The sequence below is a fragment of the Opisthocomus hoazin genome, chromosome 1 (assembly GCF_030867145.1).
Source record: "Opisthocomus hoazin isolate bOpiHoa1 chromosome 1, bOpiHoa1.hap1, whole genome shotgun sequence".
Classification (NCBI taxonomy): Eukaryota; Metazoa; Chordata; class Aves; order Opisthocomiformes; family Opisthocomidae; genus Opisthocomus; species Opisthocomus hoazin.
The window spans coordinates 102,845,999-102,861,321 of record NC_134414.1 but is presented as its reverse complement, the minus strand read 5'-3'; the positions used below and the strand labels follow the sequence as shown (position 1 = coordinate 102,861,321).

The 15,323-nt window shown below is 43.0% G+C and overlaps 1 protein-coding gene across 7 annotated transcripts in view; it reads left to right on the top strand.

Annotated features, from left to right (window-relative positions):
• AGPAT3 (1-acylglycerol-3-phosphate O-acyltransferase 3) overlaps nucleotides 1-15,323 on the top strand; it is a 102,074-nt gene that overhangs the window by 42,703 nt on the left and 44,048 nt on the right. For 4 of the 7 annotated variants that reach the window (XM_075431190.1, XM_075431164.1, XM_075431175.1 and 1 more), the window contains one exon: nucleotides 1,071-1,191. The exons of 2 other annotated variants lie outside the window; for them this stretch is intronic. The gene's annotated coding sequence lies outside the window, so the exon portion shown is untranslated. Of the gene's footprint in view, nucleotides 1-1,070; nucleotides 1,192-2,124; nucleotides 2,146-15,323 lie in introns of those variants that run through there. One more of the 7 variants, XM_075431217.1, reaches the window with a different exon arrangement.

The following is a 15,323-nucleotide window of genomic DNA, read 5'->3' as shown; positions in this document are numbered from 1 at the left end:
TCTTTATTTCTGTTCCTCTGATAACACCATCACAGAAGGCTTTGTGAGGTGTCTGAAGGATTCAGTACTGGTTACATCCCGTGGCAGATACCTGCTGGGCATCCTACTAGACACAGATTTACTGTAGACCTTTCATCCTGGTTAAAATAAGTTGTAAATTAAATGATTTGTGTGAGAAGAGCATTTTTTGTTCTTACGGCTTTAAACTTTGCTAAAGGTAGTTGTGGGTTGAAGAAGTGCTTTATATTTGACTTGTCAGGCAGATGTTTGAAGAGTACTTTTTCTTCTTTTATTTTCAAGGAAAAACAGGTTTACAGTCTGCTAAATCTGAATTTCTTGGTGGGTTTTCTTTTTTTGAAGTTTGGTTTGTAGATTTCTGCATGTAACTTTCATGGTGTAAGGCTTGTGAAATAGATAACACACTTTAAACAAGCTGCCTCTGGGTAAAGTACATCTCTAATTACTGTGACTAAATTATGTGGAAAGTGAGCTTGTGTCTGAAGTAAATCTCCAGTTCAGTAATCTAAAATTAAATAATGATTAACATAATTGCTTTAGGATCATAAAAACCACTCTTAATAAAATATAGGGATTAAGTGTGTGTTTTGAGTGGATAATTACTTCTGCTTAATTTTCAATAACTTCTAGTAAGACAAGGTTTGTAGGTAAAAGAAATACCTTTTGTTATGCTGATTAGTAAAGCTAGGAAAAGTAGGCTAGTTCTCAAGTGTGGAAGCCCTTTCTCCGTTCTGCATGGAAGCTGCAATTTCATTACTAAATAGAAGTGGAGAACACTTGCTTTTAATTTCATAGATACATGCCAGCTAGACCCTGTGAAAGCAATAGTAGTTGGTACCTGTGGAGCAGGGTGTAGTATTAGTACACAGGAAGGAAGATTAAGTAGGTTTTTGCCCCTAAGAAAAGAGAAAGATGGGTAATTTTAACAAGAAGACTTGGAGTTAAAGAGTTTGTGACCTGGGTTAGCAGCTGCATGTTGTTTGCATTGTATTTTGCTTCTAAACAAAATATTTTTGCCCTCATTCATTGAAGAATGTCTCTTTTGCTTATAGGCAAATGAGAAAGCAAATCTCTTGAGACATAAACAGTGGTACTTCCCTGGAGGGAGGAGATGGGGATTCTCCTGTTGCTCTGAGTGTTGCCAGGTGCCAGAAGTGGTCTCCAGTGGTGGTGGTAAGAGAGAAATCTTCCCCCACGTTTCTGTATTTGCTTTTTGTCTGTAGCAATAAGATGCTTTTAGAAAAAATGGGGGCGCAAATCCTGTGGTTTTCATAGAGCTGTATGAATTGCTGGGAGAAGCGTCATAAGTCTCCCACTCTGAGAATTTTAATTCGGGGATGAAACCAGTGCTTCAGTTTGTCGCTTGCTGTTGTGTTTGTTCCTGCTCTCTTGTGTCTGCTCCATCTGTTGGTAGTCATTGCAGCAAAGACTTAACCACAAATAAAACTCCACAGGGCTCTAGAAATACTTCACTGTCACCTCCCTCCTTAAATGTGGGAGAGGAACTATGGCCTTACTGCGCTTTGAGGACCTCCTTTACAGGGTTCTTAGAAATCTCTTGAATGCTGACTCTGGGGTTGTCTTAGGCTGTCTTTAATCCAAACATCCTTAAATTTTGTCCAGTAACCAGAGATGGAAATGTTAAGGTATAGCAGCAAACTGCCTTATTTTTGCCCTTTTTTGTCTCTCCTACAAACAGTGACAGCAAAAGTGGAAAGCTGATGAGACCCCACTGACACAGCAATGGAACAGGGTTTTTCCGTGACAGGATCTTAAAACCCTGGAGTGGTTAGTGTCAGATGTTGACATTTTAATGATGATCCCTGATACCCTGCCCCTTCATGGGCTATTAGTAGATTTTTTATAGGAGAGTAATTTAAACTTGGTTATTTTGCAGAGACCCAGAGAGTTGCTTTAGTATTCTACAACCTTTCAAGGTCTATTAGAGGACAAGTAGTCTCCCAAGAAACTTTCATTTCTGTCAGGTATTTCTCAAAGCTTTGATTCACAGGTCAGTGCGTACTGGATCAGCCACAGTCTGTGTTCAGAGCAAAGTTACCTCCCTTTTGAAGATACACATTTTCCTGCTGTAGAGGAAGTTAAAACATTTATCCCAGATCATGTTAGGTGAGCAAATAATCACTTTCTATAGATATATAAATTCTCTCTACATAAATATATATATAAATTCTATGTATATAAATGTGTATACATGATAATAATCAAATATTCTTTGATCAAAATATTTCCCTCCCCCAAATTAGTTATTGCAGCTGAATGTGGTTAATGCTGACCATCTGCAGCTTTGGTGGGTGGAGGGAGACCCAGTAGGTCGATGCATGAAAGTAGCCTTGTTACAGTGTCATGGTGACCAGATACTTTCAAAACTGGTTCTGCAAAATGCTTTTGCCTGGTCTCATTGACATCGGTGTAAGAGCAATACCCTAGAAAGCTTGTTTTTATGCGCTTGCTGTTTTGTAGCATATTTTTCAGCTTACATGACTGCAATTTTTGCTTTTCTTCTTTGTGTGTAAGGTCTGAAGAGGCCATCAATGTGTTACTGACAAGCCAAAGTATGCTTGGGGGTAGGATTTTATGAATTCTGCACAACTCTTAAATTTTCAAGCTTTGCGTCTGTTTGGAGAAGAGAGAACTTGGGCTTCTCGTACCCAGCCCTGCAGGCTGCCAAGCCTGGTGCCTGTGTCCCTCATGTAGTGCATGCCCTGGGTGTATTATCTTGGGTCTCTAGAACCAGCAAGGAGGAATAGTCTGGAAATTAAGTGTTCTGAATGAAGTGGATGGCCATGCTGGAAGCTGCATAGCTTGAATAATCCCATGAATAATTCCTTCGGCCTTCACCTGCTTGATTGTTCAGATAAATCCTGAGCTGGTCGATAGATATTAATATGGATTAGAGAAATTGTACTGAGAGCTTTTCAGTGTCCTAGTGGATGCTGCTTCTGCAGAACAAACCTCCATTTCATGAACCAAAGCACAACTGGTACCAACAGACACGCAGTCAAGGAGGTGAGGGACTGAATTATGGGGAGGTCGAATTATGATAGCATTTGCCGTGGCAGCCTTCCCCTCCTGTTGGGGTTTATGCGTAGGCAGAGGCCCTATAGGTATCATCTGCTGCTATTGTCCTTATTGTGTGTATTCATGGGGGCATTTCTCAGACTTGCCAGTGTTACAATTTGTAACAATTGCTGGAAGATTCAATTTTCATACCAACTTAGTTGGTGGCCACAGAGAGGGAAAAAAACCTAAATCCTTGCAAAGCATCTGTGGATGTAAAGATCCTGCAGTCTAGACCAAAAAGCAGCTCACAAGAGCAGTCATGGCAGTCACAAATATCAAGAGTTTTCTATAGTTCAAGCAAGGAGAAACGTAAAGTACGTCGGAAAACCAGTTACATTCTCTGCTTTCATATTTAATTTACCAATGAGGAGGCTGTGTTTAATGGGTTCTTTCACAGCCCGTGAGAGAGAGGCCTCTTCACTGGCAAACTGGTGTTCTGAAATGCTGCTACCAGAGATACGGTTCCTGCCCTGAGTGTGGTGCGGTGTGGTTTTTAAGCTACGCGTCAATTTTGCACAGCATGCAGATGTAATGTCCTCTCCTATCTGTTTTTAGTAGACAGTGCACTGAGTCAGGACACTGTGAAAATGAGACAGGATTAATTTTCCTTGGTAGTTGGGAAACACTCAAGAAGGTCTGGGTGTGTTACGTGTGTTATAGCATGGAGCGCTCTTCTGCAAGGTGGAAAGTGTTGCTCTGAACTCTGTCAGGATGGGGCAAATATTGTTTCTGTGTCCCTCACTTCAGTATGTCTCTAACTACTGAGCCCGCGTGTAAGCAGCGGGCACCAGGCGATCAGCTCTCCTTGTTGTGACTTTTATTTGGAAGAAGCGAGTGACAGCTGTGTTTTGTGAAGCACTCAGTGCTCTCCGTCTTTGAAAACGCTCGGGATGCGCCCCACTGAGCTTTGCTCACCGGGAGGCTTAGGGAAAGAGCGGCCTTGTCGGACGCTGCTGGCTACGCTGGTGCTCGGGACCCAGAGCTGTTCAGCCCGGCTGGGGTGGTCACCGCTCTGCACAGGGACCACTTCCAGCTGGGGGGATCAGCTCGTGGGAACCAAGGACCTATACGCTGGATCTCCTAGGGATGTTTGTTTTGAGAAGAAAAAATAATCCAGACTAAAAGTGCTTTACATAAGCTATAATGGCATTTACTCTTTTATAGTTGTTTTGAAAATGTCGATGTTGCCATGGGAGCAGTTGTTGTCACATTTTTTTTTTTTAAGTTCTGAAGGCCACGCATCCAGGACCTTTGACAGTATTTTCCAAAGCATCAGAAAGTACAGGTGGGAATGCAAATGCTGTCGCAGTGTGTGTTTCGGGATGGTATTACTACGTCTCACCAGCAAGGCCAGTTTTGTATCAAGGGTTCATTTGCCCAGTCTCTGTGCCTGTGTCTCCCTCTGAGGAGAACCTCCCATTCTGCCTTGGTTGTGGTGTTTAATGGGACAAGTAGCCTGATGCTTGGCCTGAGACTGCGCAACCAAATACATTTGTGATGGAAAATGGCTGGGAAACAACGGACACCCCTCTAAAAACAGAACAAGCCCTGCTCGTCTTGTGATGTAAGGAAACAAACAGGGAGAAGGAAGCTCAGTGCAGCATGAGCTGGTGATGGAGCTTCTGGGCTGCTGTGGCACCACTGGTGCCGTGCCAGGGGACAGGCATGCATGTCAGAGCTGGCCCAGTGACAAGCAGCCGGCCACCAGCTTGGGCTGCTCACCCGCACCGCGGGACCTGGCTGCGGCGGCTCTTTTTGCAGGTCCCTGCTGGGTGGCTGTCAGGGCAGATACTTCTTGCCCCGGCCTTGTGAGCTATTGCCTTGTTTGTTAAGAAAACGTCTGGGTAGTTTGGATCTCTATTGCAAGATGGGAGCAAAAGATCTAAGCATCTCCTTGTGTGGTTCTTTTTCCTGTACTGAAGGTATAGCAATGCCACTTGTTCTTGTGATGTGTGCCCCAGAAGGAAAACATCTTCACTGTTTACCGCTGTGGGCCCCTGTAGTGCTGGGACATTTGGAAACATAAACGTGCAACCCAGTTGCAGGTGCTGCTGTGTTAAGGCTGTTTGTCCCTCTCTGCCTATCACTACTGATTTCTCATCTTTACTAGGTTAACTGTTCCCTAATGTCTACCAAAATCTATCTATTTGCTAAAAAAATTCTAAACAAAAATTAAAAAAATAAACACAAGAAAACCCCCAGAAACCAACAGTTCAGCTTAAGATGTGTCTTGTTGGTACAGACTTTGGATGAGTAGTAACTGTAAAAGCAGCTACACAAGCAAACCTCGGGACATGCTGACTTTAAGCATGAGTTAGGAGTGAGCCTCTAGCAGTGCCTGGGAGTAGGGGCTTGTGAGTCAGTCAAACCAGCTGTAGGATAAGTTCCCAGTCGCCTGGAAGTAGTGAACTTAGTTATGGAAAAATACTTCTTATTAATGCAGTGAAGTTTCAATTATTACAGGTATTTCCAAAATCTGGTTTATTATAGTAAAGGTAGAGGAATTTATATAGAGTGAATCAGAAGAGGTAATTCATGTTTAATGGGCTTGAAAGTGAACAGCACAGACTACAGACTCAAGAAGCAGTTATACGTTGCTGAGTAAATAGCATGAAGGTTCTTGTTATGTATCTTGATTGGAGAAATACTGATTCTTTTAGATTAGTTCTGGTAATTAGAGCAGTCTGCTTGCTTGTTTGTTTTAAATGAAGCTAGTCTGGTTTGCTAGACTCATTGTCTATAAATGTGTCCTATATTAACACATTGCATTGAACTGCAGGCAGTTTTTAATATCCTTGAATATCTGATTTTTTTGCCGTATAATGGCAGATGAGCTAAGGGTTATTCTGGCAGATAAAAATGAATCATAAGAACATAAATGCTGCTTCTCAAACCATTACTCTGCATGACTGAGGAGCTTTTGAAGAGCAGTGCCAAGCTAGCAGCGGTGACATCCAGAATTCGAGTGTGGCACACGGGCTCTTTTGAATATGAGACTTTGGTACAATAAACACCTCTGTTTCCTAATTACCTTCTACTTTTTCAAACGATGGGGAGCAGTTTCTGATTTAGCAGTCAAACTGGTCTGAAGTGCTGCAAGCTCCAAGAGAGACTGATGCTCATTTTTATACTAGTAATTTCACATTTCACGTTTCTTTCAGTGCTTTATAACTGTGCCGGGTAACAGAAAACAACCTCTGCTCCAGTGATCTTGTGCGTCTCCAACAGAAGTGGAAACGACGCAGTGGAATGTACAGAGACTTAGAAACCTCCACGCAGGCAGCTGCCCACCTGGCTCGGCTTAGGTCGCTGAGAGATCTCCCACGGTCAGATTAATATCGGTACCGTGGCACCTGTAGGACTGAGAAAGTACTCACAGCATCAGAATGATTTTAATATCCTTTTGTCTAGGTCCAGTCTGAGCTAGTCTACATGAGAACGCTGATAAAAAGAGCAGAGTGTTTGTGAAAACTCCCATGCTTTTACTGTCCATTGTAGAGCAGCCCTCATGCAAAGTAGCTGTCTGAATTTTGCTGGTGCAAGGCAGGCGTGCATTTCTAGTGGGCTAGTCATTTTGAGGATCCCTGCAGCCTTCAGTGAAAGGATATTTAGGTCATCTCCCTCAAACATTGCGTTAAAAGGCTACTGTTCAGAAAAAGCTGAAGAAGTGAAATTGGATCGCGACAATGCTAACCAGTCCTGGATTTCTGATCTTTGTTGGCAGCATCTTTCAGACTGTGTGTATTACCATAGAAGGGTCCCCTGCTCTGCAGAATTCATAATGGTTTGAATTAACTATATATGCTACAAGAGGCCTGTTTAGTCGTAGGATACCAAGCTACCAGGAGATGGAAGATCTTAAGAAATGGGGAGAGCTGTAGATGTTTCTTTTCAGGTCTTTCTCTCGCGTGGATTTTAAAATAGATGGGTTGTTTGCAGGGTGGCTGCCGTTCAGGTTGCTGACTGAATGGCCAACAACAGCCTGAACTTTAACAGCATACAGACTTCCTGCTTCTAAGTTGATATGTTTGAGTGGGTGGGATACTCCATTTGTAAAGTCTTCTGGGTCTTCTGGTTGTAATTTGTAAAGATTTCACCCTGTGCAAAAGGGTATGTTCATGCACATGCTCTGTGTTCAAAGTGTGGTCTTCAAATTTGTGTGGGAGAGAAGGATTTTTTCTTTTTGTGGTGGTTGGTTTGGGGGTTTGGGGTTCTTTTCCTTGTTGTTTGGGGTGCAAGGGGTTGGAGGTCTCTATATACATTGGAAAGATTGTGTGGCTGTTGCCAGTACTGGTATTCAGGCCAGAAGGGGCTGGTGTGATCTTGTCTGAAAACGCAGAACAAAAAACTTTGTCTGGCATGTATTTGTTTTCACTATCAGTCTGCTTGATAGTCTGCTCTATCTTTTTGGAAAGATACCTGCTTTTGTGTATATGCAAAAAGAAATCTGACCACAAGGGTAATTATGAATTCAGACTGATAACAGCCTTGTGAAATATTTGTCAGTGAAATCATCTGAAAGAAGTATAGCCACTGTGTTCGGGTAGGAGCACGCTGCTGATGGCAGCCGAGGTGACAGGGAAGAGAATAGAAGTTGGATCCCATACAAGGAAGAAGGGGGGTGATGTGCCCCCCTGCCTTGCTGTACAGCTCTACCTTTCTTGCTTTCTTACCCTTTGGGCTGCGGATAGCAGACTGCACACAGCACTGTACGAAGCAGCATTGCACTGAACATCCTTCTCCTCCTCCTCCGCAGGGTCATGCTCGCTGGTGCAATTCAGGCTGCTAATTCAGCTCATGTGAACCAACTGAGGGACTGTTTGGGATGTGTACCTGTTGGTTTTCCAAGCCTTGCTTTTCACCTATTATTCCTTCCTGACTGCAAAATAATGGGGTTTTATCTTAAGCTGCCTTGGTGACAGTCAGTCACCCAGCAGAAAACCTACCATTCTGGTTTTGGTATTTTTACTTCTCTCCCTGTCTCCCCTGTGATGGAGTCTTCCAAACCCAGACACTTCAGAATGGTGGCTGTCGTCTTCCCTCTCCCTCCGCGTGGCCCCCAACTCCCTCCCTGGTCCAACCCCAGAAAATTTGCCGGAGGAAGCATAGACTTTCTATAAAAAAATGTCTCCAGGAGGTATCCTTGTCCGTGAGACAAATGTCAGTCTAGTGACAGTAGGCTGGTTGATCTTCCTCACTCGTCGCAGATCCATCAAGAAGACTGGAAACTGTAAAGTAGCAAATGCTGGAGTGAGTCTTGCATCTGTCTCCTGGCCTGCTCTCAGGAGAGGGCAGGAGGGTGGTGGATTGCTGCCGGACAGCCCCGAGAGCCTGCCTGCTCCTGCTGGTTAATGTGCACCGAAGATCGTGCATTAGTGTGGATGAAACCATAGAATCAATCATATTGCTCCTCTCTTATGGAAGGTGGTGTTTTATACCTAAAATTTAAAGCAGCTCAGTGCTTCTTGAAAGACAGACTTTCAATTTCTTCCCAATTAGTGTGCAGTACTTCAAAGAAAATCTTTGAACTTGGGTAGGGGCTTGTAGGCACGCATACGGTGTTTGCCGAGACTTCATTTAGCAGCAGAAGCTTCTCCTTGTTCGGCCACAGCACATTTGCATGTTGACAGATATCTCCTGGTTGGCGCTCTCTGTTGTTTATGTTTGAGGGTTGATTTTTTGCATAATTTTCCATCCAGGAAGCAAAGTATATCATCCTTCCTACAACACTTCTTTCAGATGATCGCAGACGAGGTTTTTTTGTTTATCCTTTATTTTGCGTCCCTGTTTTAACAAGTAAGGAAACGGTGCCACAAAGCATTTTCCAGGTTTGCACAAACTATGTAGATGAAGATGGGTCCCTGGGTTGCACAGCTTTGTGCGCAGATGCTCTTACACTCCTGAAATTTCTTTTGTAGTTTATTTTTATCGAAATACAAAGGATGAATTCCCACCTGCCTTGAAAATTCAACCACTTGGAGTGAAGAGGAGCATTTTGTGTAGTCTTAGAGATGAGTAGACACTACTGAGGTTTTTCTTAATCATCAGAGACTAAGATTGGCAACATTATATAATTACATAACATTGATTTATTTTTTATGATACAAGAGGCCTATTACTGAAATCATTTTGTACTAATAGGGCTTCTGTTAGATAACTCCTTTTCTATTTGTTATGTAAGGGCTGGTATTATAGAACCACTGTTTGAATACCAGCACTATAATTTTAGAATTGCTTTTATAATAGAAATACCAAGTAAGCCTTGCTCCAAATATAGGCAATTATTCCATTAGCTTAATTATTTTTTTTTTCAAAAGAGACCTCTTGATAATTGCTACTCTGGTTTTTGTTTTTATTTACAAAGTCCAGAGGCTGTCCTGTGCCCAGTCATATTCCATTCTGCGCATTTACTGTAATGAATATTGTGCACTGGAAAAGGGTTGATCAGCAGTCCTGGAAACTGGTGACTGAGCTTCATTTACAGAAACATTGCAAGTGCCATTCTACAGACTCTTCATGTCTAGAACCCTCCAGTCATCTTTGAACTACATGTGTGTTTGTCTCTCAGGTTTTGGGGTTTATCTTAATATAATTTAATATAATTTTTTTTCTATAATTGAGAACAGAAACAGTGTGAGGAGTCTCACAATGAGATGGGGGAACACAAATCAGTAGAAATTCCTTTGAAGCCCACAGAAGCTGATTATTCCAAAGCAAGGAATTTAGGTGCAAGCTATCTCCTTCACTGACAAAGATTTAGATAGGAGTAAGAGTTTTGTCTGTGTAATCACTTGAGAAATGTGGTTGAGCTATAGGTGAGGTTGGAAAAGGCTTTACAATAGACCTGGATTTTGCGCAGGATATAAGAGGGCAGGAAGACCTATTGACTTGGTACATAGAGAGCACCCAGAATTTTTCTTTAATTTGTGAATGCTGTGACGCTTCTGTCCTGCTTGAGAAATTGGTTTCTACTAGACCCTACTCACCACACTTTCTGGAGTATTTATTTTGTGTGTGCATTTAAATTCAGAGGCAGCTTTTTACATTCTTTTTCCGCCCAGCTCCACTGAACTTCATACCAGTTAAAATCTCCTATTTGTCTGTGATTTTTAAATTCACAGCCTCTTTTTTTCCTTTTTGGCCAAGTAGTTCCCAGTGTTGTCTTTTTCTTTGATTTCAAAAACTTTCTGTTTATTGTATCTTAAATGGTTTTGTACTGTCTCTTTCCACTTTATTAAAATTTCTGTGACTTCACTTCCAAGGCAGCCAAGGATTCAGGAGGAGCTGACACCGTGCTGTAGCTTTTTGTAGTGCTGCTGCTGAAGTTTGGTGAGAAAATGGGAGCAGCCAGGGGTTGAAACTACCACTTCAATTTTTCTTTGGCATCTAAGCTGGATTTTGTTTGGACTTTTGTTGTTTCTTGTTTCTTTTAGAGGCCTAACTCTTAACTGCTCTGGGTGCAGACCAAACCCTTTCTCTGCCGTGATGTTCTCTCAAGCCTTGTGTTTGCTCTTCATGGAGAAGAGATGGGCTTTGGTGGGGCAGGAGGTTCCTTCGTGTTAAAAACCTAGATTTTGTTAAAATCTTTTGTCAGCTCTTACAGAAAAGAAATAAAGTGTCAAGCGGCTTTGCTGAACATACCTCACCACGCGAGCAAATCCAGTTGATTGTAGCCTGGTAATTTGCTGTAAGAAGATTATTGGATTAGAGCAAAAGCTTGGTTTGTCAGCAACACCACCTGACAGTAATATTTATTGAGAGGTATTACCTATTTTAAATATTAGTCCACTTATGCCCCAGTCATACCTTCATTCTTGAGGTAAGAGGGGCTTTTTTAGTTCAGTGTTTTATAAAGCCACGTAATGGGAGAGGACACCCAGCTTTTTTTTTTTTTTTTTTCTCTTGTGCTGCTGAGCAGGCAGTTTCAGTAGCTGCAGCGCTTCCAGATTTACCTCAATGTGCTTTTGTCATCATAATCCCTCCTCCATGTCAAGACTGATTTGCTTTCCTAACCAAGACTCGCATCGTCCATTTTTGCTGTTGCGTTTCTCCTCCTCCTTTTTTTGGTTTTATTAATCAATAACAAATTGGGAAGATGTTGGTAAGCCAGTCGGGTATATGCTTGCTAGCTGGAGTGTGCGCTACGCTCATCGCCCTGGCTTTAGCCTATTACTTGTATTGGTAAGTTGGATTTTGTGCTGTGTCTGCGGTTGTGGCTTGCCCTTTAAAATGCTTTCTTGGCGTGGGCTGGAGGGTGGAGGTCCTTTTGAAGTGCTCTTGGAGGCTGATGTACTTACTGATGTGTGGTTGGAGTAGACACCTTCCCTGGTTTGAGCTGGTGCCCTCTTTATTTGTCATGGAACTCGGGTTTGCCATTGTTTTTGTATGTTTTTATTCAGCTGAGAGCATAGAGGCTAAGGATGCCATAGCACGCGTTGGGTAAGATGGCGATTTTATCTTTCCAGTTTGTTGTGAGAGCATTTTTCAGCTTCTTTCGCTCATATTTTGTGCTCCTGCTTAGCATTCACATGGCTGTGTCTCTTGGCATGCCACTTGGACGTGGGGCTGCGACAGGCTCAAAGTGCATTAGGGGGTTTGTGGGACACCCGTGTCTTCAGCACTTCAAAAGAAATGTTTCAGGCAGGTGCAAATTAAGGACTGCCATGGGCTTCCCCCCCCCCCCCCCCCCCCCCCAGGAGCTCAGCAGATGGCTTCCCCCTGGGGTGTGAGCAGGGGCACAGGATGGCGGTGGCATGGAGCAGCGGGGCCGGGAGCCCGGGAGTACCTGGGTTTTTTGCTGTGCTGGAGGAGCATGCGGCAATGGGCCTGCGTGGGTTTGGGAAAGGCAGGAGCAGTGCAGGGCTGCCCTAGATTTCTGGGCTGGCTTCGTTTCTATGCGTCTCTGCATATGTCCAAGACTTTCAGCCAAAGGAAATCTTGGAACTTCTTAGAGCTGCGTCTGGAGCAAATAGCAACTTGTAGAAACCCAAGTGCAATCTGTTGACTGGTTTTAGTGGAAAAATTACATGTCACTTCAACTGTAAAAGGAAAAGCCTGCTGGAGTTGTAATTAATATGGCTATGATCGGAAAACTTTCCAAGGGGTGTGATGTTGCTGAGAACAAGTCTCCAGCATAACATGTGAGTTCTTTTGTTTGTTTGTTTTACAAGGCAATGAAGAGGCAAATAAATGAAAATCTGTAGGGTGATCTTGGCTTTGTTTTTGCAAACTACTTCCTCCAGGCAGTCATGCCTGTTTACAAGCCTACAATCGTCTGTGTGTGTATGCACGCACTTCTAATATTAATGGGTTTATTTACGTAGAAGCGTTACAGTGAATCTGTGCATGTATGAAAGCTTTCAGCTGTACAGTGTAGCAGCTCAAATTAAAGTGTGTGTGATTACTAGCCTCTTTAGTCCTCACGATGTTCAAGAAAACGGGATGTATGTATGTGACTTCACAGTTTTAATGTTAAAAAAACAGGAAATGTAGACCTTAAGGATGTTAACAGTTGTCCTGCTAAATGTTTTTTTACCAAAGAAGGTACATGTATTAAGTATATACATGAACACAGTGTAGTTTTTAGTGAATTCTGCATGTCTTGACTCAATATTGGGGTGTAGTATATGCATCTGATTATTGGTAATGCTTTTGTATTGATACAGTATATATTTGTGTGCTTATTATACATAGGCATAGCATGTATATCTCTTCTGTAATTCTTTTTTTTTTTTCCACCTGTTTAGTTCACTCTTAAAATTTTTGACTTGAATCCAGGTCAGATCAGGTTTGCAGAAGAGATTACAATTCTGCATACAGCAGGAATTAACTGGTATTAGGTCAGATCCTCTTCTTCAACAGCCTCAAGGTTCCGGAGAAAATTAATGACATCATCTATTTGTTTGTGAAAAGAAAGCTCATTCAGACCTCTCTGATTCGATATGGGTGAGACCCAGCACGAGTACCTCAGAAAGCTTTTTTTGGCTTTGCCGGTTTGGGTTTTTTTAACGCTTTAATTTGTTGATGCTTGAAGAAAACTGACTTTGATAAATATTTTAGTTTATTAATTTTTTAACAAAGATCTGCTCTGTAAGAAGTAACTGGAAAGACTAATGTTTTTCTTCTTCTTCTTAAATGTGTTAGTTTGGCTGCTGCAGTTCCCTTAGAATATCCTCAGACAAAGCTGGGGTGATTAAGATCAGAGATCACCAGTTCAGCAGGGAATCAACTTTGCATATTGAGAGATTAACCCGGTTTTTCTGTAATTCCATCTGTGATTTTTTTGCTTCTCCTGGGTTGGAGCACCCTTATTAGGTTGCTGGACAGGGAGTATTTTGGTCACTTTCTGGGCTAAATTTAGTTTGTATTCTCTAAGGAAGTGAAGAGTCTTTGTTCCTCTGGCATTTATGTGGCACCCGGCAGGCCTGGGGCTGGCTCCCTTGCTGTGTGTCTGATGCAAGACCACCACCAACCTCAGAAGCAACCAAGGAAATCCAGCATGCCCCTTCCACCCCCATTAAAAAAGAACAAAAAAAATGTGTTGCTCAGGTATGTGATGGCTGGTGCTCAGGCAGCAATGAAGGATGTGCAAGGCACCACCACAGTAACAGTCTCCTGAAGTTACAGGCAGTAACTGGAAGTAGTCCAGAGGGCTCACATGCATCTGCCCTTCTACATCTCCACACACAGGCTCGTTCTGGTATCAGGTATGAATGCCCCGCAAGTTATACTGCAGCAATCCAGTGTGTAACCCATACTGCTGTTATGGGTTTGCGTGGCAAGGTTTTGGTAGCGGGGGGGCTAGGTGTTTTTAAGATCTGGTTTTATTTCTCACTATCCTACTCTGATTTGATTTGTGATAGATTAAACTTCCTTTTCTCCCCAAGTTCAGTCTGTTTTGTCCGTGACAGTAATTGGTGAGTGATCTCTCCCTGTCCTTATCTCGACCCTCGAGCCTTTCATCATATTTCCTCTCCCCTGTCCAGCTGAGGGGGGGGGGAGTGATAGAGTGGTTTTGGTGGGCACCTGACATTTGTCCAGGCCAAACCAAAACAACTGCAAAACTAAAGTCTACAGAAATTATAAGAGCATGAGACAAAGTCTCCCAGCAACATGAGACCCTATAAGAATTGTCCTTTTTCACCAATCAACAAATCACTTAGCGCACAATAATGAATTTATTGTTCTGTGTGTGCTTGTCATCACTTAATATATAGGATAAACTCATAAGAATCCTCTGCTCTGTTTTTTCAGTGCTTTTTGATCGACCCATTCCAAGCTACAAAACGTTCGAAACAAATGTCTTTTCCGTCAATTTTCCCTTGTTGCCAAATCTGCCTTCTAAGTTTCAGCTTCTGGCTGCCAATGGAGCCCGAAATATTAACGTGTATTTAGTTTGATTAATCGGTGTACTTTTTATTAGAACTTAATGTAATTTAACTCAGTGATCTTACCATGTTCCTAGCCCTGCCTTGTAGCTTGAGCGATGTGTCAAAACACGTGAACTTCATAGAATCATAGCATGGCGTGGGTTGGAAGGGACCTTATAGATCACCTAGTTCCACTGCCCCTGCCATGGGCAAGGACACCTTCCACTAGATCAGGTTGCTCAGAGCCCCATCCAACCTGACCTTGAACACTGCCAGGGACGGGGCATCCACAGCTTCTCTGGGCAACCTGTTCCAATGCCTCACCACCTTCATAGGAAAGAATGCTTTTTTTATGTCTAATCTAAATCTACCCTGTTTCAGTTTGAAGCCATCAGCCCTTGTCCTATCACTACCTGCCCCTGTAAAAAGTCCCTTTCCAGCTTTGTGGTAGGCCTCCTTCAGATACTGGAAGGCTGTAGTAAGGTTTCCCCAGAGCCTTCTCTTCTCCAGGCTGAACAACCCCAACTCTCTGAGCCTTTCCCCATAGGAGAGGTGTTCAATCCCTCTGATCATTTTTGTGGCCCTCCTCTGGACCCATTCCAACAGGTCCATGTCTTTCCTGTGCTGAGGGCTCCAGAGCTGGATGCAGGACTCCAGGAGGCGTCTGACCAGAGTGTAGTAGAGTGGCAGAATCCCCTTCCTTGCCCTGCTGGCCACGCTGCTTTTGATGCAGCCCGGGATACGGTTGGCCTTCTGGGCTGTGAGCGCACATTGGTGGGTCATATTGGGCTTCTCATCCACCAGTACCCCCAAGTCCTTCTCAGCAAGGCTACTCTCAATCTGTTCTCCACCCAG